The sequence below is a fragment of the Sparus aurata genome, chromosome 10, assembly GCF_900880675.1.
Source record: "Sparus aurata chromosome 10, fSpaAur1.1, whole genome shotgun sequence".
Lineage (NCBI taxonomy): Eukaryota > Metazoa > Chordata > Actinopteri > Spariformes > Sparidae > Sparus > Sparus aurata.
Window position 1 is genome coordinate 2,071,307 of NC_044196.1, and position 24,019 is coordinate 2,095,325.

The 24,019-nt window shown below is 43.0% G+C and overlaps 1 protein-coding gene, 1 long non-coding RNA gene and 1 pseudogene across 2 annotated transcripts in view; 2 read left to right on the top strand and 1 right to left on the bottom strand.

Moving 5' to 3' along the window:
- The window catches only part of LOC115590014 (low affinity immunoglobulin gamma Fc region receptor II-a-like), a 33,306-nt pseudogene extending 15,075 nt beyond the window's left edge, over positions 1-18,231 (top strand).
- Positions 10,015-11,835, bottom strand: LOC115590126 (uncharacterized). The gene is made up of 3 exons (XR_003985691.1): positions 11,758-11,835; positions 10,781-11,175; positions 10,015-10,234 (listed from the first exon to the last, which is right to left on the bottom strand). It is a non-coding gene; the product is annotated as an uncharacterized LOC115590126 (long non-coding RNA).
- Positions 13,579-24,019, top strand: part of LOC115590029 (Fc receptor-like protein 5) — a 34,371-nt gene continuing 23,930 nt past the window's right edge. The window contains exon 1 of the mRNA XM_030431273.1: positions 13,579-13,596. The gene's annotated coding sequence lies outside the window, so the exon portion shown is untranslated. The remainder of the gene's footprint in view (positions 13,597-24,019) is intronic.

Sequence of the window (24,019 nt, forward strand, 5' to 3'; positions counted from 1 at the left end):
GAGAGGTGGAAGCACAGCATTTGAAACATATACCTTTCTCCTTGAGCAAGGCCTTCCGTTCACAGTCAGTTTGTCCAAAACTCTTAAAGGCTTGATTAGCGTGACAAAAAAACAGCAATGACACAAAACAACAGTGAATTCTCATGGTTGAATTCTCAGCAAGAGCTGTGGTTCCAGCCGCATAGATGAAGCTAGACATTGCCTTTTCTAGAATGGTACCAAGTCTCTTGAGAACCTGCCTCCTACCCAAACTGCACTGATTCAGCACATTAAAAGAGCACTGCTGCAGGCCAGCTTCTACTGGAATAAGGTAACCGCTGCCCAGCAAGATATCCCAGAGTTCGATGCATGGGGATGGTATAGGGACTCTACGAGCAAGACTTGGGATCCTTACTGGACTAATCTCAGAGACGCCAGTAAAGCCTGCACCATTCTCCTCCACTGTGTCTGCAAGAAAGCATGTAGAGGGCACTGCAAGTGCTGTAAAGCCGGAGATTGTTGCACTTCTATATGTGCATGTGGGGACCATTGGCTCGGGCGCCCTGGCTAAATGATTTCAGTATGCCTTCAGCAGCATCCGTGCCAAATTTGGTGCTTGTAGATATATTGGCGCAAACAATGGGGAGTAAGGTCCATACTACAGTCAAAACTGCTTTTTTGGACAGGGGCCATATTGGAATTGGAGGATTAAGGGGTCCAGATGCACCGGGTGCTGAGCGACACTCAGCTCTGATGTGGTCTAACCACAGCCGACCTGTCCAGTGAAGCTCGGGGTTCTCCTCAAAAAGCTCACATGTCACCTCATTCATATATTCTGGATCTGATCAGACCTTTTCATTTGATTTCTAAAAACTTAGTATAACGGTGTTCAGTAGTCGATTGTAGGTCTGATGAAGCATCATGTGGTCTATAACGACTCTCTGTGATCAGAGTTCAACACCCACACACACACACTCACACACACACACAAATGACCAGAACTGAACCTTCACTCGTCACCATGGTGGATTTGGAGCAGCAGCTGTTCTTCTTCTGGTTTGTTTGGTTTCTGCTGCTGTTGAACTTTTTCTTGTCAAGAAATGTAAAAGACAAAGAGACAAGAAACCAGAACAGTCTGCTGCTGAAGAAACTGGAGGTGGTAATCTGCTCTGATATGATGGTGAAGGGGTTCATGTACCCGTTGACTCTGGGATCAGGGTTCTCTGGAGCACTCAGGTCCTGGTAGGGTCCCCCATGACACAGTGTTCCAAGGCGATGATCAGACCAGACGTGACTGTAAATGTCCAGCCGGTGATGGACAGAGTACGACTGCCTCCTGTTTTGATACATTTCATTTTAATCTGATTATTGTTGTTGTGTTACTAAGTTTTTCTGCACATTCAAAGTGCGCTGTAGAGAACGTGCTGTGTGATGAGCCGGACTGTTTAACTCAAAAATGCAGGGGTGAAAATCTGTCATCAGCTCTTTGGGGCAACACTAAATGAATTCCTGAGTTGGACAGCAGAAATAATGTTGTAACTCTGCCAACAAACACTGTGTGACAGGATGTGGGATCGTGGCCCCGTCACCTGACATCATGTTGTAGCTTCTTTACAGCTCACAGTCAGTAACTGCAGTCTAATAACAGGAACGACAGATACAACATTTATATCTTCATTCTGCCAACAACCTGACAGTGACCTGAGAGGCCCACAGTGTTAGACACAGCTGTTTACATGAAAACACCACCAGCACCTCTCCTCCAGGTACAACTTACATTTGACTGACACTGTGATGTTGTTCTTTTCCTTTCTGCCCAAAATAATGTGAATATTTCCATGAAGGTCATGTTGTCCTCTCTGCTGTCTCGAGAGAAACAGAAACAGGCGATGCAAAAGGAAAAGACAGCAGTTTTTTATAAGTAGCGATTCATTTTATGAAAAGGCAACTTGATAATGGATTACATGAATTGCGGAACTGAAGTGTTACATTTAGGGACGTTAAGGGATGCGCCGATACTGCACTCATATACTCGTACTTGTACTCGTACTAAAATTCACCGATACCACTTACGTTGCATGAAGCTGAAGACCGCGATCAGAGGGCGGCTTGTTGAAACAGGAAACAAACTGAGCACTGAACATCAGACACAGATGAGCTGCACAGTGGAGCATCTTTACTGACCCCTGCAGGACTTTTGTAACACTGCAACAACAAAACACAACAAGAGGAAAACAGGTTGCACCCAGGAAAGTTTTATCTGAACTACTCAAAAGAGAGGAAACTGTCCTCACACTGCTACAGAGTGAAAGTCCACTGTGGAGAAGACGTCCTTGTTTCAGATGAATCTGTCTCCACTTCAAACACTCAGGACCTCTGAGACAAACCACACTGCATCTGAAGCACACAGTCATTTCCTGCTTTGTGCTGGGCTCCATCCCTCCTCGTACTCTCTGTGCTCATTTGTTCAAAGAAGAAAAAAGCGCCCACTCATTTATTGGTGTGTAGTGTCTTCTAGGTAGAGGAGAATGCACTCAAAAATCTGTAATCTGTTATCATGAACATTTTTTATCATGAAAATATCACCCAGACCTAATTCAGATCTGGACTGAGGGTAACCAGGACTAATAGCCGTGCAATGTTGCAGACTGAACAACAACTACAAAGTGACTTCCTGCTAAATGTGTGACAGAAACAGTGACAGACAGCAAAGAGGAAGGAGGAGGGTCGACTTGGTCTGACTGCTACATGCTGATGAGCTCAGATGACCAGGACTCAACATGGAGGAATCATGTCTGCTGTGGCTGCTCGGTGAGTAAAACACACTTCATCTGTGTTCCTGTTCGTCTCACCGTTTTTATCTGTCAAACCTCAAACCAACCGGAGTGTCTTTTGTCTTTAGTTGTGACGTCACTGCTGAGCAGCTGCACACACCAAGGTGAGAACACTTCCTGTGTGACTGATGAAGAGTTATTTAGTCCCTGATAGAACAGTTAGTGTTCAGGACGCTGTTTATGGAGGGAAATAGTTTGCACATACAATAAAAGAGTGAAGACTGTCTGGATGTCCACAGACTGGACGCTAAAGAGAAATGTGCTGCTATAAAAATGTCATTGTGAAAGCAGGACTGCACACCATGCAGCACCATGCAGCAGCTGACAGAGAAAGTGCAGAAACAATATTGACATGTGAGACACATGAAGTCACATCTGCTGTGTGTTTGACACCTACTCTGAGAGTTCCATTTAAAACATGAGGAGACTCAGAGCCTGAAACACAGAGGAGATCAGTGCAGGTCAACAAGGTCTACAGAGACTGGAAGAGGAAGAATAGACACTTCTGTCCAAACTGACCATTATCATCTGTAACCACATCTCTCTGTCTCGTCCTCCAGCCTCTCTGAAGATCAGTCCTCACAGATCTCAGCTGTTTAAAGGAGAGTCTGTCTCTCTGAGGTGTGAGGAGGACGACAGCTCTCATGGATGGACGGTGACGAGGAACACGACTGAAGAAAAGGTGTCTTGGTGTGGAGCTGGCTGGGGAAGAAAAGATGGTTCTGACTGTAAAATCAGCTACATCTTCACATGGGACAGTGGAGTTTACTGGTGTGAGTCCACAGGCGGAGCAGCCAGTAGCAGCATCAACATCACTGTCACTGGTAAGATGAGGCTGTGCAGTCGGTGCTGATGAAGCTGTGTAGGTGGATGAAATGCTGTAGTTTGTCTGTGTGTTGAGGTGGAGCAGTGATCCTGCAGAGTCCTGTCCTCCCTGTGATGGAGGGAGATGATGTCACTCTCACCTGTACAACAAAGACCTCCAACCTCTCAGCTGCTTTCTATAAAGATGGCTCCTTCATCAGGACTGAGCCTACAGGTCACATGACCATCCACCATGTTTCCAGGTCTGATGAAGGACTCTACAAGTGTAACACCATCAGTGATGGAGAGTCTCCACCCAGCTGGATCACTGTCACAGGTCAGGAGGTTCAACTTAAGTCTACAATAAAGATGTCAGCAGAGACAGAGACAGCCTGTCTCCAGAGTCAGTGTTGGCATCCAGTGTTTAACATTTCTATGTTTCATACGTAGCAGATAAAACTTTACATGGCTTTATGTTTTAAATTAGTTTTGTTTTTAATACCACAGCTGGAAAACCTCGACAGCTTGTTAAAGTATGATCTTGAACCATCATGTGATTTATTCTCTACAGTGAAATGACTGAATGAATTCATTTGATTTCTGTGTTGTTGATGAGAATCGTTTGTTCATTGTAGAGAAACCTGCTTCACCATCCTCTCCTTCAGCTCCCTCTCCTCCTCCTGTCCCTGTGTGGTCGATGGTTCTTGCTATTCTATCCTCTCTTTTCTCTCTGGTTCCACTGGTTCTTCTGGTTCTAGAAGTGAGACGGCTCACCAACAGGAAACCTAAAGGTTAGACACATTCAGACACATTCAGCTAACTGAGCTACATGCTTACAGCAGCATGTTACTATAGACAGTGAGAATTATGAGCAGCAGTTAGAGGTTATGCCACAATCAATCAATCAATCAATCAATCAGTTGATGATGTTGATGATCAGCTGTTGATAAATTATCTCACGCTATCCACCTACAGGAATTTACCTGCCTGTCTCCATGGAGATGGCTCCTCCCACCCAGGCTGAGCAGGGATTGGCTGATGAGTACGATGATGTCATGGCTGCTGTCACCACAGAGCATCACCTCTGAGTTGATCCAACGTGTTCTTCTTCTTCAGTCACGTTTCCTTCGTAGGAGCCAGAACTCTTCCTGTGGAGCTGCTCACCTTCTAGGTTCTGTTCTTGTGGATCCTGCTGCTTCTTCTTGTGAGACCCGCCCTCCGCCTCCTCTGATTGGCTCGTCTCTGTGGTGTTCCCACCAGAACTCTTCCTGTGGAGCTGCTCACCTTCTAGATTCTGTTCTTGTGGATCCTGCTGCTTCTTCTTGTGAGACCCGCACTCCTCCTCCTCTGATTGGCTCGTCTCTGTGGTGTTCCCACTAGAACTCTTCCTGTGGAGCTGATCACCTTCTAATTTGACGGGTCGACTGCTGATTGGACTCTTGTGTTGTTCACTGAGTCGGTTCTGTCTCTGTGATGAAGTTGCTGTTCTGTCTCTCAGTGAACTCAGCTTGATGTATTGATGTTCTGATGGTGTCCAGCTGATCCACTTTCTGTAAAGTGTTTCTTTAGAGACCTTCAGTCCTGATCCGACGCTGAGAACGATCCTCTTTGACTTCTGACGCTTTGATTTACTTTCTGGATCCTCAAACTTTGTGACTGTTTCCAGGTTTATGTGACAGTATTCAAGGTTTTCAATGTGGTCTGAGACTTTTGGACCTGCTGTATCTAAAATGTTGGACTGCACATTAAACAGACTTTATCCTTCAGTATCATTCAGTGTGTTCCCTTCAGCTGTGTGTTGACACACCCTGTTTATGTAACACTGCACATCAGAACTGATGACCAGAACAAAGACTTCCTTTAAGTCCAACAACAGAACAATGTTTATGGTTTTAGATCCTTGGTGCATTTTCTGCATCTCAGACTGACCTTTAATCTGAAGATTATTCATGTTGTAGTTTTTTATGCTCTACATAAACGACAGCTTCCTCTTGAGTCCAGTAAACTGACCTGAAGCTGTGAGGTTTCTCTCGACACTCTGCTCGAGCTGACAGTGACGTGTTTGTCCTTGTGGTGAAATGTGTCAACTGGTTTTAATGGCAGCGAGCAGCTTTGTGGTCGTCCAGTTTCCTGTTTCTCATAAATACCCTCCTACCTAAATACCTAGAGTCTCCACTTTTATCATGAAATATTGGAGGATTTTAAAACTTTGAGACTCAAACTGTTGAAGTAAACAACTAACAATTCACTGCCATCTGAAAGATGTATTTAGACGTGATGAAGACTGAAACAAACTGATTTAAAGAGACAGTTCTGGTGTCTTGATGTGGGGCTGTATGAGACTCTTATCTCAGTCAGTGTATTTAGTTTATTTCTTAAAAAAAGAAATGCGTTGAAATAATAAAGATCATAATTCTGTCATAACGTGCTCTGAAACATAAACATAAACCATCCATTTTCGTCCACTTATCCGGGGCCGGGTCGCGGGGGACAGCTGCCTGACCAGGGACACCCAGACTTCCCTCTCCCCGGACACTGCCTCCAGCTCCTCTGGGAGGATCCCTAGGCGTTCCCAGGCCAGCCGAGTGACATAGTCACTCCAGCGTGTCCTGGGTCTTCCTCGGGGTCTCCTCCCTGTGGGACATGCCAGGAACACCTCCCGAGGAAGGCGTCCCAGGGGCATCCGAAACAGATGCCCGAGCCACCTCAGCTGACTCCTCTCGATGTGGAGGAGCAGCGGCTCTACTCCGAGCTCCTCCTGGGTGAGAGAGCTTCTCACCCTATCGCTAAGGGAGCGCCCTGCCACCCCGCGGAGGAAGCTCATTTCGGCCACTTTTATCCGGGATCTTATTCTTTTGGTCATGACTCAAAGTTCATGACCATAGGTGAGGGTAGGAACGTAAATTGACCGGTAAATCGAGTGTTCTTCACCACGACAGACCGATACAACGACTGCATTACTGCTGATTGGGTCATCGGGGCCCCCGCCCACAACCGCCACCCAAATCACATGGCACTGGCCCCTTCTGAACCCTCCTGCGGGTGGTGAACCTACTGGAGGGCGGGCCCACGTCACTCTTTCGGGCTGAGCCCGGCCGGGTCCCGCGGGCTAAGACCCGGCCACCAGGCGCTCGCCTGCGAGCCCCAACCCCAGGCCTGGCTCCAGGGTGGGGCCCTGGTAACGCCATTCCGGGCGACGTGAACAACCTTGTTTTTATTCCTTTCATCAGGGGCATTGGAACCGCTCTTAGTCTCACCCGTCACCTAGGACCTGTTTGCCTTGGGAGACCCTACCAAGGGCATTAAGCCCCTGACAACATAGCTCCTAGGATCATTCAGGTACTCAAACCCCTCCACCACGGTAAGGTGGCGGTTCAGAGGAGGAGTGTATTTAGTGTATTTCTTAAAAAAAGAAATGTGTTGAAATGATAAAGATCATAATTCTGTCATAACGTGCTCTGGAACACAAACTTTAGAAAGTTAAAACCTGCTCACACAGAAGAAACCAGAACCACAGGTCTCTCTGAGGCCGTGACTCAGTGTGACCTGTGGACCTGAGTCCATAAAGACACTGAGGACAGTGGAGATGCAGGACAGACAGAACACCAGCAGGTGGCAGCACCATCACAGCCCTGGAGCTTCATCTTAGCCTCAGATCCACTTCTGTTTCTGTGATCACATGTTCACCTGACTGTTGAAACAATGTGAAGCTGCTCTCTGAATGAAGCCAGCTGACCCAGTTATTTACTACATGATGATGCAGAAACTTTACAGCCTGAATCTTCTCAGTGGTTCACCGACTGAACAATCAAAACTCTTCAAACTCAGACTGTGTGTGCAGACTGTGAACGATGCTCGGGCACTTTATAGTCTGCGGTTGCGGTTTAGTTTGTTCTTTATCTGCACTGAAGGGAGGTGTGTGTTGGTTAGCCACAACCAAACCAGAACAGGCCCAGTTTTCCATCTGACAGCTGAGCTGAACCGACAGAAGCACACCAGGAAAATAAGAAGTGAGAGCAAAGTTTATTGATGCTGCAGAGAAATAATAAGTCACAGCTGCAACAACAGTAACACAGTCCGATAAACATAAATATAGTTTAAATAACAGTGAAGTCAGATATGACGCTGAACCGGTGGAGGCTCTGTTCAACAGAAACATATGAATGAAACAAGGGTTATGAACAAACCTTTAAACAATTAATCTTTATCTCACTTATCTCTTATTTCACTTAAAAATACAAACTCTTAAAACATGCTCTAAATCTGACCTGTCTGTCTCTCTGTAGCTGTGAAAGTCTCATTTAGCTTCAACATATCAAATATGCAGTGAAGCAGATGACAGTGCTGAGGTGTGACGGTCTCTGGGGACCAATCACAGGCCGGCTGGACACCACTGGTTGGTCTGGTGTGAAGGTCTACATCAGTGATGAGTAGAGGACCTCCGGCTCTGACTTCAACCCTGAACAAACAAACAAACAAACATACAAACAAATAATAAAAACTGTTCAAACTCCACCCACAAACAGCAACTTTTGAAATGGATTTTTTAAACTACTGATTCACTATATCAAGTTGTTAGTGTGTCCTCACACGGGGAACCATATGTATTGGATAGAGCAACAGTATTTGGGAGTTAAATGCCATAATTATTAATGATTATCAGGAATAATTGGCAACACTTTATAATAACAATCATTAGTAAGTCCTTTATAAGACATTAGTTAATGATGAACAAATGTTGAACAAAACATTAATAAACCTTTGTAAATGATTAGTTAATACTAAATTAACATATCAAAAGTCTTCTACAACTGAATAGTTCATTATGAAATATTCATGAACTAATCAGTTACAAGTGCTTTTGCATCCCCCTAATCTAAAGTGTAAACACTTCATCAACAGAGTATGTGTTCATATCATTTGTAGTTCTACCTGTTACCAGTGACGGACTGCTAATCTGGAATTTGGGCAGATGCCAGAGAGGCCACTGTTTGGGCCAGCCAATCAATCAATCAATCAGAAAGAGGCCGCAAGATGGTGTCTCTCAGTCTCCTTTCAAGCTTTAATAAAGTTCTTACACTTAATGAAAGCCAAGTGTCTGCCAGTTCTTCACACTACATGATAAAGCAAAGTAATCAGTCTTTACATACCACATACAAGTCTCTACATCACAGTCATGGTTACACTCTACAGTCACAAAGTTTTATATCAGTCTGCATTTTTTTGTAGCGAAATGTCTTATTCAAATGTTCAAAAAGGTACATGGTTTGAAATAAAACAAATCTACCTGCATTTTTTTTTTTTGATTATTTGTTTGCAAAAGTTAAAATAAAGCAATGCCTTCTGGGAATTACAAGACTGAATCGAGTGGATCATCTGCATGGTTGTTGGAAATTTTGCAAAAAAATGAATCAAGGCATCAAGCGACACAAGGGAGAGCGGAGAAAAAGAGAGAAATCTCAGAGATCACTGTGGGCTGACGGTGAAGAATGCTGCAAACTGACTGATTTGTTTTTAAAATCAAATGCAGCTTCAGCTAGCACTAGCGCTAAAATTGCTAGCATTAATGTTAGCGACACAGCTGAGCTAGCACAGCAGGGAGAAAGACAGGACAGTGAGGAATATGAGCAAGAGGAGGATGAAGAGGTAGACATGGATAACTGCGTGACGGTAAGACACGTTTTTTATTATGGTGTGGCTGGTTTGATGATTTATTAATTTGTTTTATGCATCGGGGTTGTGCATTGTTCTGGTGCAGTTGTTTATAGCCTGGGAATTTATGTTCACCATCACTGGGGCTATCAGAAGTGCGTGTTCCTTACGTGCTTCAAAAGTTGCGCCCCCCGCCTCTAAATTTAAGATTAGAGGGCTGCTGAAAAGTTTGTAAATAACTTACTTACCTCTATAGATAATTTGTGACCGGTAAGGAAGAGCTACAATTGATATGAACACATTCACTGGTGATGAACTGTTTACACTTCAGATTAGGGGGACGCAAAAGCACTTGTATATGACTTATAGATGATACAGTGATACATTTACACATGAATTATAAAAGATGAAGAACAGGCCCTAACCCTCCCCCCTTGTGTTGCTTGATGCCTTGATTCTTTTTTTGCTTGCTTAATCTCAGTCAATTTCCAGCTTCCAACTTCCAACAACCACGCAGACGGTCCACTCGATTCAGTCTTGAAATTCCCAGAAGGCATTGCTTCATTTGAACTTTTGCAAACAAATAATCAAATAAAAAAAATGCAGGTAAATTTGTTTTACTTCAAACCATGTACATTTTTGAACATCTGAATAAGACATTTCGCTACAAAATAATGCAGACTGATATAAAAGTTTGTGACTGTAGAAGGTAACATGACTGTGATATAGAGACTCGTATGTGGTATGTAAATACTGATTAGATTGCTAAACTTTTTAGTGTGAAGAATTTGCAGACATTTGGCTTTAATTTAGCTTAAGAACTTTATTAAAGCTTGAAAGAAAGGGGGCTGAGAGACACCATCTTGCGGCCGCTTTCTGATTGATTGGCTGGCCCAAACGGCCCACTCTGGCATCTTCACAAATTCCAGATTAGCAGTCCGTCACTGGTAACAGGTAAGGAAGAACTACAAATGATATGAACACATTCTCTGGTGATGAAGTGTTTACACTTTAGATTAGGGGGATGCAAAAGCACTTGTAACTGACTTATAGATGATTCAGTAATACATTTACAAATGAGTTATAAAAGATCAAGAAGAGGCCTCTTTCATTATATAACAAATCATTAGGTAAACATTTACTAATGATTAGTTCATGAATATGTCATAATGAACTAATCAGTTGTAGATTACTTACAACATATTTGTGATATGTTAACAGCATTCATCAATAATAATTTCTTATAATCACTTTGATTGGCTCACAAGTCATTCATAATGTATCAACAAATCATTAAGTAATCATTTACTAATGATTTGTTCATGAATATTTCATGTTAACAAATCATTTGCAGATGACTTACAACATATTTGTGATATGTTAATTTAGTATTGACTAATAATTTACAAAGGTTTATTAATGTTTTGTTCAACATTTGTTCATCATTAACTAATGTCTTATAAAGGATTTACTAATGATCGTTATTATAAAGTGTTACCCATTGTACTTACCGAGCAGCCATCGTGTTGATGTTTGTCCCATTGTGCCACTAACGGATGTGAGTTTAACATTTCACACCAAGCTTCAGTCAGTGCACCTAAACCAGCCCACTTCCTGTGAGAACTGAGAGCTCTGTGGCTTTGACAGAGAGACAATATGACAGTTTAAACACACCTGAAAGCTTCCACACAACAAGTGAAAACCAAACTCCATGAGTAGATTATTCATTAGCAAAGGACAGAAATATATAATGAAAATCAAAGTGAGTCTTGACTGAAGGATGACTGATGAATGCAGTGACGCGTTACGTGTGCTGCTACCTGAGGAGCCTCAAACAGCTCCTGTGCAGACCGGACTCAGTTCCAATGTGAACCAGCAGGTGTCAGCAGCCAGCAGGTCTCCTCACCTGTCACCAGGACACACAGGAGCAGAGTTAGTTTGAGGTCTTTGTCCTCAGAGAGGCCATGACTGCTACAGCTGACAGGACAGGTAGGTCGACACAGGCAGGCAGCACATGTTCATCAATAAAACAACATTAACTGATTATCATTACGTTTCTAAGCAGGTGGACAGGAGAAATAAAATAACATGTTTGTACCATCCTGTTTTGTTTTTTTAATATGTGAACAGGATAAAATGTGTATCATCATGTATGCGTGCATCTTCCTGACTTTCAATGGCTAAATTTAACTTGTAGCCCAGAACATTTTCAGTAAAACGCTCCCGATTTAAAAACTAATTTCTCTTCATCCGGTTGTGATGGCATCCTTTCACATAGCGAGCTCTGCTCACCGTGGTTGTCTTCTTCATGAAGTAGAGTAGTGACCCAAACAAAGTCAGCAGTCCTGATTTCTTCAATGAAAACTTGGCTGTTCTTGTCATCCTCCTTGTTATCTGCTGATCTCTGTCCTGTTGCCTTCATCAAGCTGAGCAGCACTATATACTCCCAACATGTCAAGACTCATGTCACTTTCCATGTGGCTCTTACCTTGTTCATGCTGTTTCACTGTTTCTGCGAGAGCTTTGAATCAGTCGTCCATGCTGGTTCTGTTCCTGCTGTCTGAAAAAGGAGGCAAAGAAAACAAGACAAAGTGGCGACCTCACTGGATGTGATTAGAGACGGCTTCTTATCAAAGGGGAAGTGTGCATGTTCTCCTCCTTTCCTCTCTCCTCTCGTGGTTTCCCCCATTTTTTAAACAAGTTTACCAACAGGTTCTAATGTTGAACTGAAACTAGACTTTGAGAAATGCTTTGTTGGTATTTGTGGATTTACGGCAGGTTTTCTGGCTGTTTTCAGGAAGAGTTTAAGCGTAATGAACATCTTGGTAACTTCCTGTGAGAAGTGAAGCCTACTGTAGGATATTTATATCATCCTGGATCCAAACATCCTGAACAACCAGATCTCTGCCTGAACATCTGAAACACCCAGAAGCAGCATTTTATCCAGACTAAAGGTCAGACTGGATCACCAAATCGAAGCAAACAGATGGAGGATGGAGACAGAGCAGAAACACACAGTGAGGTCAAGACATGATGAAAGAGTTGAGTTGAGTGTGACAGAAGCAGCTGGAGATATGAGCCCGACTCTCCACCTGTTGTTGAACAGGTGCAGGAGAGATGAAGAAGACTCAGAGACACCGATGACTTACGTTGAGATAGTTTATAGAACATGATCATGGAGGAGCAACACAACATCACATCTGTCTGCACAGAGTGCTGCCATGATCATCCCAACCAGTCTTCACAATGTCCAAATGATATCTGACAGCTTCAGGAGGAAGTGCTTCAACACATGTTCTCTGTTTAATAACAGAGTAGAAGGTGATGCAGAGTCTCTCTGCTGTAGCCAGAAGACTAAGAGGAAGAACAGGTCAGAGACACTGAAACATAGATAGATTGAAGGCCTCCTTATGAGGTTTACACAAACAGTTAGCTTAGCTTAGCCTCGGCTCTGTTCGTCAGACATCTGTTCTGCAGACACATCTACAGCAGCTTTGAGTATCTAGGTCACAGAGAACATGAGAAGAATGAGAATGCTGATAGAACAATCATCACTATCCTTATCCAGATGTTAACATCTGTACAACACACATATGACCTCCTATAGTATGGAGACACAATGTTCACACTGAGGACAGCACACACTGTATGCTGTGTAGATAGTAAAGCCTCTTGATGCACATTGTGGTTTGTAATGCTGGACTGTATGAAAACACTAAAGCTGGCAGCTGCTCAGGAGTGACGCCTACTGATTCTGAATCAACACATTCATCTGTACCTGGAACAGAGTTGTAGCCATTCATGTTTTCTCCTTATCTCATTGTCCTCTGTGCAAAACTCTTCATACTTTAAATTGAACTTCTAACAGGCCTCAAACTGATCTTTACTGACCCCTGCAGGACTTTTGTGGCACTGCAACAACAAAACACAACAAGGGGGAAAACAGGTTGCACCCAGGAAAGTTTCATCTGAACTACTCAAAAGAGAGGAAACTGTCCTCACACTGCTACAGAGTGGAAGTCCACTGTGGAGAAGACGTCCTTGTTTCAGATGAATCTGTCTCCACTTCAAACACTCAGGACCTCTGAGACAAACCACACTGCATCTGAAGCACACAGTCATTTCCTGCTTTGTGCTGGGCTCCATCCCTCCTCGTACTCTCTGTGCTCAAGAAAAACCAGCCCACCCATTTATTTTTAACTGGTGAGATAAAAACCTTCAGTCACCAGTGGAACAAACAAAGAGGAAGGAGGAGAGTTGAACTGATGTGATTGATTTCATTCCACCAACAGGTACAGAACGATGGGACGGACATCTCTGCTGCTCTGTAAGTACAATCTGCTCTGTAAAACTGTAAATAACCCTGAACTGATTCTGTTGTTAGACTTTATTGATCACTGCAGGGAAACTAGAGATGAAAAGGCTAAAGAGATGAAGATGAAGCAAACTGACTAACGTAGTGATCAAACATGTGGACTAGTTTTAATACGGAAACAACAACACAAAGCTGCAAAGCTAAAACTGTTAGCATGCACCCCGTCTGAGGTGTTAGCACTAGCTCGACTGAACATCAGGGGTTAAATCTGGTCTGAGATCAGGTTGTGATGTGATCTCTCCTGCAGACTGTGGTCACAGCAGACCAGCTGTATGGAGACATCTGATGTTTCTGTGGTTGTTTCTCCAGATACGAAACTTTTGTGAACTCGTGTCTTTCGCCAGCCGTCTGCACCAAATATCAAAGCTTCCACGTTCTTATTTTAACGTATGATGTTGTTTCCATGGAGACACACGGCGGTGTGCACAGAGGGGCGGGGCCATGTGAAACAAGTGAGAAAAAAACAAAACACAACATGTGGCGATCGGTCTTGATTCTGTGGAGCACCGCCACAAATGAGTCAATGTGTGGGAAACACTGAAAGGTAAAGGTAATAATAACATAAATAAATAAAGGTGTAATGTGTCTGGTTGTGGACGACAACATGAAAATGAGAAAAGAATCATAAACACCTGGGCTCCCTGAGTTAGTGCAGCGTCTGATTATTCACAACAACTTTCAATCATTGATTTTCTGTATTTCTTAATTTCAAAGTAACATTTAGAATGTTTTACAGAGAAACACATAGAAACAGTTTTTAATCAGGATGACTGTGTTGGAGCCACTGATGGACGTCGTCCAGCTGTGCAGATGGAGCTCTGCTGTCTTGTGAAGTGAGCTGATATAAGACTGCATCATCTGCATACAGCTGGTGGCTGAGCAGGACATTTATAAAGAGACTGAAGAGAAGTGGACCGAGGACTGGACCTTGTGGTTTATCTCTTCTGGTGTTTCAACGGGAGCAGTTAGTCCAAAAGCCTCCTCTGATCACATCTTATCATTGACTTTATGTGTTATGCAGGCATGTGAATAAATTGTGTTGCTTTGGTCTGAACACGGCATCAGAAAGGAGAATGTTGTGGTTGACGCTGTCAAAGGGATTTTTCAGGTCGAGAAACATTAACCCATCAGAGGAACGCTTTACATCTTCAATGAAGTGACAGCTGGAAGTTTCTGTATATTATATTTAATATTTTAAAACCAATTGTTCTATGGTTTCAAGTGGTCGACCAGCTGTGCTGCTAGAATCTAATTTAAATATATAACTTTCTAGTGAATCCTTTAGGAGAACATTTAATATCTACAATCACACAGTATGTTTATCTAAAGGTTGAATGATATTTCCAGAATGTTGAGTGCAGTTCAACTCCAACTGTCTCAGTTCTGTCTGATCTCGTTGTTAAATCTCAAACCAACCAGAGTCTCGTTTCTCCTCAGCACTGATCCTTCTGCTTTGCTGTGAAACCAACGCAGGTGAGTGAACGTCTCACCTGACAGTCTGCAGCTGTTGAGATAATACTTTCTAGTTAATGCTGATGTTCTGCAAACAAATGAACAAGATTTCTGCCGTTGTGGTACAAACAACCGCCTCACAAAAAAGACAGAAGTGAATCCCAAGAATCCAATTTTCATTCTCATTGAATGTTTAAATGTACTGAAGGAACTTTTAACTGGTTATGAAACCGCCTGGATTTAATACTGATGTGTCTAAATGACACCAACCAACAGAGACCATCAGTGAGAACGTTTCTGTTAAGACTAACTCCACCAGTTTTACATGTTGAAGTGTGTTTACAGGTCTCACTGCTGCATATGTGTTTTACCTGGTCATTTAGCTGATATTGTAACTCACTCTCTCTGTCTCATCCTCCAGCCTCTCTGAAGATCAGTCCTCACAGATCTCAGCTGTTTGAATATGAGTCTGTCTCTCTGAGGTGTGAGGAGGACGACAGCTCTGATGGATGGACGGTGACGAGGAACACGAGTGAAGATACCAGGACTCAGTGTAAAGACTGGGGAGAACCAGCTGGTTCTTCCTGTAACATCAGCTCCATTGTCCCGTTGGACAGTGGAGTTTACTGGTGTGAGTCCACAGGCGAGCAGCCAGTAGCAGCATCAACATCACTGTCACTGGTAAGATGAGGCTGTGCAGTCGGTGCTGATGAAGCTGTGTAGGTGGATGAAATGCTGTAGTTTGTCTGTGTGTTGAGGTGGAGCAGTGATCCTGCAGAGTCCTGTCCTCCCTGTGATGGAGGGAGATGATGTCACTCTCACCTGTACAACAGAGACCTCCAACCTCTCAGCTGCTTTCTATAAAGATGGCTCCTTCATCAGGACTGAGCCTACAGGTCACATGACCATCCACCATGTTTCCAGGTCTGATGAAGGACTCTACAAGTGTAACACCAGCAGTGATGGAGAGTCTCCACCCAGCTGGATCTCTGTCACAGGTCAGCAGGTTCAACTTAAGTCTACAATAAAAATGTCAGCAGAGACAGAGACAGCCTGTCTCCAGAGTCAGTGTTGGCATCCAATGTTTAACATTTCTATGTTTCATACGGAGCAGATAAAACTTTACATGTCTTTATGTTTTAAACTAGTTTTGTCTTTAATACCACAGCTGGAAAACCTCGACATCTTGTTAAAGTATAATATTGAACCATCATGTGATTTATTCTCCTCTATATAAAGTTTGTGGGTCTCAGGCTGACATAGAACAAGAGGAACAGACCAGACAGGAGCAAGTTCACTTTCTTAGTTTGATCTGGTTTCTCTCTACAGTGAAATGACTGAATGAATTATCAGAATCAGAATCAGAAATACTTTTATGTCCCACAGACGGGGAAATTTGTTTGTCGCAGCAGCAGATTATTACAAGAACAGCAATAGCAAAATAGACAAAATAAAATCAACGTATGTACATATTTATATGATGTAGTGCAAAAATTAGCAAATTAAATACAGATTTTAAGATAACATTTATAGATCATAAATATGGGTGATGAAATTAGTTCGTACAGACTTATTGCACAGTGCAGAGTACAGCGTGAGGTCTATATGGAGCAGTGCTGGTTGTACAGTCTGACAGCAGCAGGAAGGAGCTGTGATACCTCTCCTTCACACACTGAGGGTGTATCAGTCTGTTGATGAAGGAGCTGTGATACCTCTCCTTCACACACTGAGGGTGTATCAGTCTGTTGCTGAAGGAGCTGCACAGTGCTGTGACAGTGACCTGCAGGTTGGACTCCTGCATCAGCAGTGATGACAGCTTGTCCATCATCCTGCTCTCTCCCACCACCTGCACTGAGTCCAGAGGGCATCCCAGGATGGAGCTAGCCTTCTTGATAAGTTTATCCAGTCTCCTCCTGTCTGCTAATTTGATTTCTGTGTTGTTGATGAGAATCTTTTGTTCATTTTAGAGAAACCTGCTACGACAACTCCTCCTTCAACCTCGCCTGCTTCACCATCCCTTCCTTCAGCTCCCTCTCCTTCTCCTCCTGTCCCTGTGTGGTCGATGGTTCTTGCTATTCTATCCTCTCTTTTCTCTCTGGTTCCACTGGTTCTTCTGGTTCTAGAGGTGAGACAGCTCACCAACAGGAAACCTAAAGGTCAGACACATTCAGACTCATTCAGACACATTCAGACACAAAAAAGACAACAACATAAATCATGTTCTCATTATTTTTAACAGCCGTGTGCTGCAGTTAACTCATCATCAAACTCAGTTCATTCAAACTGGACACAAACTGAGTCAGAGTCACCAGATAGGCCTACTTAGCTCCATGGCTAACTTAGCTACATGCTAACAGCAGGTAGTCACTTTAGCCAATAAGAATAGTGAGCGGAAGTTGGGGGTATTGCCACAATCAATCAATCAATCTTTCGAATGATCTCACTCTCTCCGCCTGCAGGAAATTACCTGCCCGTCTCCATGGAGATGGCTCCTCCCACCCAGGCTGAGCAGGGATTGGCTGATGAGTACGATGATGTCATGGCTGCTGTCACCACAGAGCATCACCTCTGAGTTGATCCAACGTGTTCTCCTTATTCTTCAGTCACGTTTCCTTCGTAGGAGCCGGAACTCTTCCTGTGGAGCTGCTCACCTTCTAGGTTCTGTTCTTGTGGATACTGCTGCTTCTTCTTGTGAGACCAGCCCTCCTCCTCCTCTGATTGGCTCGTCTCTGTGGTGTTCCCACCAGAACTCTTCCTGTGGAGCTGCTCACCTTCTAGTTGGATGGGTCGACTGCTGATTGGACTCTTGTGTTGTTCACTGAGTTGTTCTGTCTCTGTGATGAAGTTGCTGTTCTGTCTCTCAGTGAACTCAGCTTGATGTGTTGATGTTCTGATTGTGTCCAGCTGATCCACTTTCTGTAAAGTGTTTCTTTAGAGACCTTCAGTCCTGATCCGACGCTGAGAACGATCCTCTTTGACTTCTGATGCTTTGAATTACTTTCTGGATCCTCAAACTTTGTGACTGTTTCCAGGTTTATGTGACAGTATTCAAGGTTTTCAATGTGGTCTGAGACTTTTGGACCTGCTGTATCTAAAATGTTGAGCTGCACATTAAACAGACTTTATCCTTCAGTATCATTCAGTGTGTTCCCTTCAGCTGTGTGTTGACACACCCTGTTTATGTAACACTGCACATCAGGGGCCTCATTTATAAAACTGTGCGTAGGATTGACGTCAAAGGTTGTGTACGCACGAAACACAGAAAGTGCGTACGCAAAAAAATATCCTGATTCATAAAACAGTGCACAGGCACGTCCTACGCCGATTTCCCTTTATAATTCACAATCCACTCTAAATGTGGCGCACCTGTGTGCGGGTCATACCACGCCCATAGTCGCCTATGAATATTCAGAGAAATGCCCCTAGTTAGTATTCATTCATGACTGAAAGCATGCCAAAAGCAGAGAGAAAGGCGAACGGGCCAACCGGAGCTCACCCCGCTGGATGAAAAACTGGCGGGGATCATCGGGGAATCCCTCCTGAGTGACGTGGGACGGAGGAGGGGGACACCGATGCCGGCCCAATTCATTCTCACTTGGTGCTCTTATAGCAACATGAGTGCAGTTAGTGGCACCGATTACATTTGGGAAACGGGACATTGCTGCAAATTGCGCTTTTTTATTTGCCTGTTCACCGTATATGGAAACTTTATGTACTGCTGCAACAAACCAATTATACCACTTGAAGCGGGACCGGCACGGCGTGGTTTCTGTGGGTGCTCCTCTCTAACGCTGGGCCCAATACCGCACATAGATCCGAGAGGACATCTCGTGGGAGTCGGAAACGGCTCATCAGCCACACATCACTGTTGGCCAGTGGATCTTGCTGGTCTCTGAAGTTCCGCTCCCTCCGTATCCTTCCGTTTGCCACATCCTCCAACAGTGCCAAAGCAGCCATTGTGCACCATAACGCATTGTAAATACATGCCTTTATATACCCATCTATTAGGTAATATCTGCTACACGTGTGAGAATTACCCTGATTGTATGGCAACAAAACACAGTTACAAAGTGTTTTATGTGTTATGCATTGAAAACGGAGATGGAACGAAATGGTCTATATGATATAGGATATTAATATATTCAACTGCATTCATATCAGTGTAAACGTAATTTGCTCTACTGTTGTCTTACTATTGTCCTAAATCATATGTTTCCCGTGTGCACTCCAGGGAGTTTGTTTGTTTATTCATTGTACACATATCTTGCAAATAAACTGTTCATATATGAGAGGTAATATTACTATTTATTTTACACGATCAGTATCAGTTTCACACAGTTTCTCCCGTTTCTTTCTTCTGCCATCAGTGGCGCAGTTTCTCCTTACCCCAGTTATGTACGTACGCTTGGGTCAGAGTTTGAGTGGAGGACTGCACATTTTCCCGTCAAGTTCTCTTTTTATAAATCCCACGGTGTGCGTAGAGAGTTGCGTACGCCTTCTTTTGTGCGTACGCAACGTTTATAAATGAGGCTCCAGAACTGATGACCAAAAGACTTCCTTTAAGTCCAACAACAGAACAATGGGCCTCATTCACCAATGTCTTCTTAAGAATCTTCTTAGATTCTTTCTTAAGTTGTTCTTAAGGGGTTCCTTAAGAAAACCCTACGTCAGATTCACCAACTCGTTCGTAAGCCTCAGAATTGTTCGCAGCTGTGTTCTTACATTGATGAAAGCCGCAGGAGCAATATATATGCCATTGTTTTGCAGGCCTTGGATGGAGAAATGCCATGTATAAATATGGTGGGGGGGTTACTAATTGATGGCATTGTTTCCAATTTACTTGATTTATTCTAAATCATTGGCACATTTAATTTATTTTAGAATTTAAATTCTTTGTAAATTACCAAAAATATGAAGTAAATAAATGAATGAATAAATATGACAGAATTATCACTGTAATATTGCATTTTATTGAACTACGCAAGAGAAGAAAACACAACCATGCCAACATTTCGGCACTGAAATGTGAGTACTCCTGAGTGTTCGTAGGATTTGTTCTTGCCTAAGAAAAAATCCTTGATAAGAAAAAATTCATGAATGCCACAATCTGCATAAATTCTTTGTAAGTGGGACTTAAGAACCAATTTGTTCGTAAGAACGGTTCATAAATGAGGCCCATTGTTCATGGTTTTAGATCCTCGGTGCATTTTCTGCATCTCAGACTGACCTTTAATCTGAAGATTATTCATGTTGTAGTTTTTTATGCTGAGCATAAACGACAGCTTTTTCTTGAGTCCAGTAAACTGACCTGAAGCTGTGAGGTTTCTCTCGACACTCTGCTCGAGCTGACAGTGACGTGTTTGTCCTTGTGGTGAAATGTGTCAACTGGTTTTAATGGCAGATAGCAACTTTGTGGTCGTCCAGGTTCCTGTTTCTCATAAATACCCTCCAGTTGTTCACTCGGCTGCGTCTCTCTGACAGGAAGTCTTCACTCTGTGCCGCTCGCTCAGAATGATTGACGGGTGGATGACACGATATGATTGGTTGACACTGGTTGGTTCAGCTGACGGAAGCACACGTGACATTTAGTTTACAGGAAGAAGACACAAGTTAATTCTCCAACCTCGGGGTCGGGACCCTCCAGAGGGCCAACAGATAAATGTGAGGGGTCATCACATGAGTGATGGGGAGGAGAATATCAAATGAAGTAAGAAGAAGTGAAGCAGATGACAGTGTTGAGGTGTGACGGTCTCTGGAGACCAATCACTCACGCTTCTGGTGTGAAGGTCTACTTCAGTGATGAGTAGAAGACATCTGGTTCCGACTTCAATCTTAAACAAACAAACAAACAAACAAACTGTTCAAACTCAACCCACAAACAACAACGTCTGAACTGGAAGTCTCAAACTACTTTCTTGTATTGTTGTATAGATTATTATTGTTCATTGTATAGTTTACACTGTGTATATATTTTCTATTGTTGTTTTCTATTCATGTTATGTACAGTGAGTGTTTTTCTTTCTTTTTGTGCAGACCCACTGCTGCTGCTACAAAATATTTCCCAGTCTGGGATCAATAAAGTAATTCTGTTCTATTCTATCCTATTCTACTGATTCACTACATGAGGTTGCTAGTGTCGCCTCGCTCGGGGCACCATATTTAGTACTTTGTGCAACATTATAGGGAGTTTTGGGTTAAATTTGGCTACCAAATATAATTAATCATTATCAGGAACGATGATTAATTATGATAAATAAATACATTTACACTGTAGCACCTCATGTTGATAATTAACTTAATAACTACAACCGATATTACCATAACAGCTGTAATGGTCAAAGGAGTTCTTGTCAGAGTCGAGGTTGGCAACATTCACTCACATTCAAACAGCATGAAGGTTCTTATATGAAACACAAAGATGAAAACACACACACTTACTTACATATACTATATACAGGTCTGTGTGGGTGTGTGTGTCTGGAAGAGCAAAACAAAATGGTGGCTAGGGTTCATACCTCCCCTGGCTCCCCCCACCACCACTTAACCGGAACCATTTTTGGACGCAAGCGTTTCCATATGGATGCATTTAAACATCACACCTCAAACAAGTAGTTCTCCAGCCAAACAGATGGTGACGGTAATAAACTAAACCTGAATGTCAACCACCAGCACAATTACAGAAGAAGAAGTTGTTGTGGTAGGAGGACAGAGAAGAGTTGCGGGTGAGTTAGCAGAATGAAGTTTATTCACTATGTTTGAAATGTTTCTTGTCTTAATGTATGTATATTATGGCTGGAGTTGAAAAGGATATGGTAAAGTTTGCTAAGCTAACTTAGCAGTATGAAAGTAGCAAGCTATAAACAGTTTCACTGTGTCAGTGTCATTTAAAAGAAAATATTTAGTGTCAATAAGCTCCAGTGTTGTAGAAGGCCAATAAATGTAAAGTCAAAGTTCTGTGCAGGTTTAGCTCGATAGTGTTGGTCAATGTGTGACATATTCTTGAAAGGGAATTCAAATGTGTTTACCATGCATTCATCCTAGCATGTTCTGGGGTTCAACTGCATGAGTCTCGTATCCTCGTAACCACAATCCACAAGTTACTGCAGTGTCTCGTTTGTCCCTGTCTGCTTTACATGATAACATTTCAACACAACATGGATGAATTTGTAAATCAAGACTTCTGTACGTTTGTTTGGTGTGAGTGTGTTCTGTGATATTGTAATGTGATTTGTACATGACGTCTGTAAATCAGTTTAAGAATAAACATGAGAATGAAACTTTGTGGGTTTGTTTGATAAAAGTGCCTTCTGTAATATTCTCGAGTGGTGTAAATTGTAATCATAGTGTGAGCTTTGTCACCAATTAAAAAGACGCCACCTTCACAACTGTTTCAGATCGCTTTTTTAAATCAGTTTAGGAAACATTTATAAGCTTATACAGGTCTTCATGATGTGATTCTACATGACAATCACTACCTGTATAAGTAAATGAGTGAGCGACTAAGAAACACTTCCACATCCACCGCGACTTGACACATAGAGGGAAATAACTATATGATATCAGTTTCTGTGCCTCCGCTGTGAGAGCTGTGGTCTCAGTCTGACTCCCCTGTGAAAACTGACTGTCTCAGCTACTGGTTGTATGAGACTCTCAGTCACTGTATTTAGTGTATTTCCTAAAAAGAGAAATGTGTTGAAATAATAAAGATCATAATTCTGTCATAACGTGCTCTGAAACATAAAATCAGAACGTTAAAACCTCATCCAGAAGAAACCAGAACCACAGGTCTCTCTGAGGCAGTGACTCAGTGTGACCTGTGGACCTGAGTCCATAAAGACACTGAGGACAGTGGAGATGCAGGACAGACAGAACACCAGCAGGTGGCAGCACCGTCGGATCACAAGCTGGAGGATGGAGAAGAAGATTACAGAGATGAAGGAAGTGACTCCTGAAGCTACAGACACCTGTCCTCATCAGGTGTCTCAGTTTCTCAAGTCTATTCAGAGTTCAGCAGCTTCATCTACATGCTGTCGTCCCTTTGAACGGTAATGTCTCTTTCAATACATGTGCTGTGACCTGATGTTGACCTGGTGTTGATCTGGTGTTGATCTGGTGTTGTCTGGTGTTGATCTGATGTTGATCTGGTGTTGATCTGATGTTGATCTGGTGTTGATCTGGAGTTGATCTGTTGTTGATCTGGTGTTGATCAGGTGTTGATCTGTTGATGATCTGGCAGGTAAATATCACCTCAAAGATTCTGCATGTTAAGAGACCAACAGAGTCCGATGTGCTTCTGAGCCATTAGACTACGGTGGGAAAACTTTTTCAAATGATTAATTTCTCGCTGCGCTCTCTGTCTTTCTGTTTATCTGTGTGGCTTCACTCTCAGTTCATTGTTGAATATTGTGCAGCTGCTAACGACTTACATTAACACAAACACTGTGATACATCAGTGTTTCAGGCATTGTGCTGCTCCTGCCTGCAGTGATAGTAGCTACAAAGCCCCAGTACTCACTCAGCTGCCAGTGACTTGAATGTCAATACACCATCTCAGCTGATATTGTGTAGCATTCGGTACAACACTACGATCATTCAGTCCTGCCTGGTACAGTACTCAAGTACTCTGTTGTGCAGAATGCATGCTTCTGTTTCTACGGGGGGGGGCAGTTGACTGGTAAAACATAACCTGGAAAAAAAAGTTACACGTATGCCAAGAGTGTTGTCGGTGTGAATGAGTCAAGGCTCTGTGAGACTACAGGAACTCTAAGACATGATGCAGCAGGTAATGATAATGGTACACATGAGACTGCACCTTACAGAAGAAGGAGAAGCTAGCAAGCATCACAAAGGGTATCCACAAAATTAAATTATTCAAACACCGGCAGAAGTGGTGCTTGGAAACGCCCACTCCGCAGGATTTTGC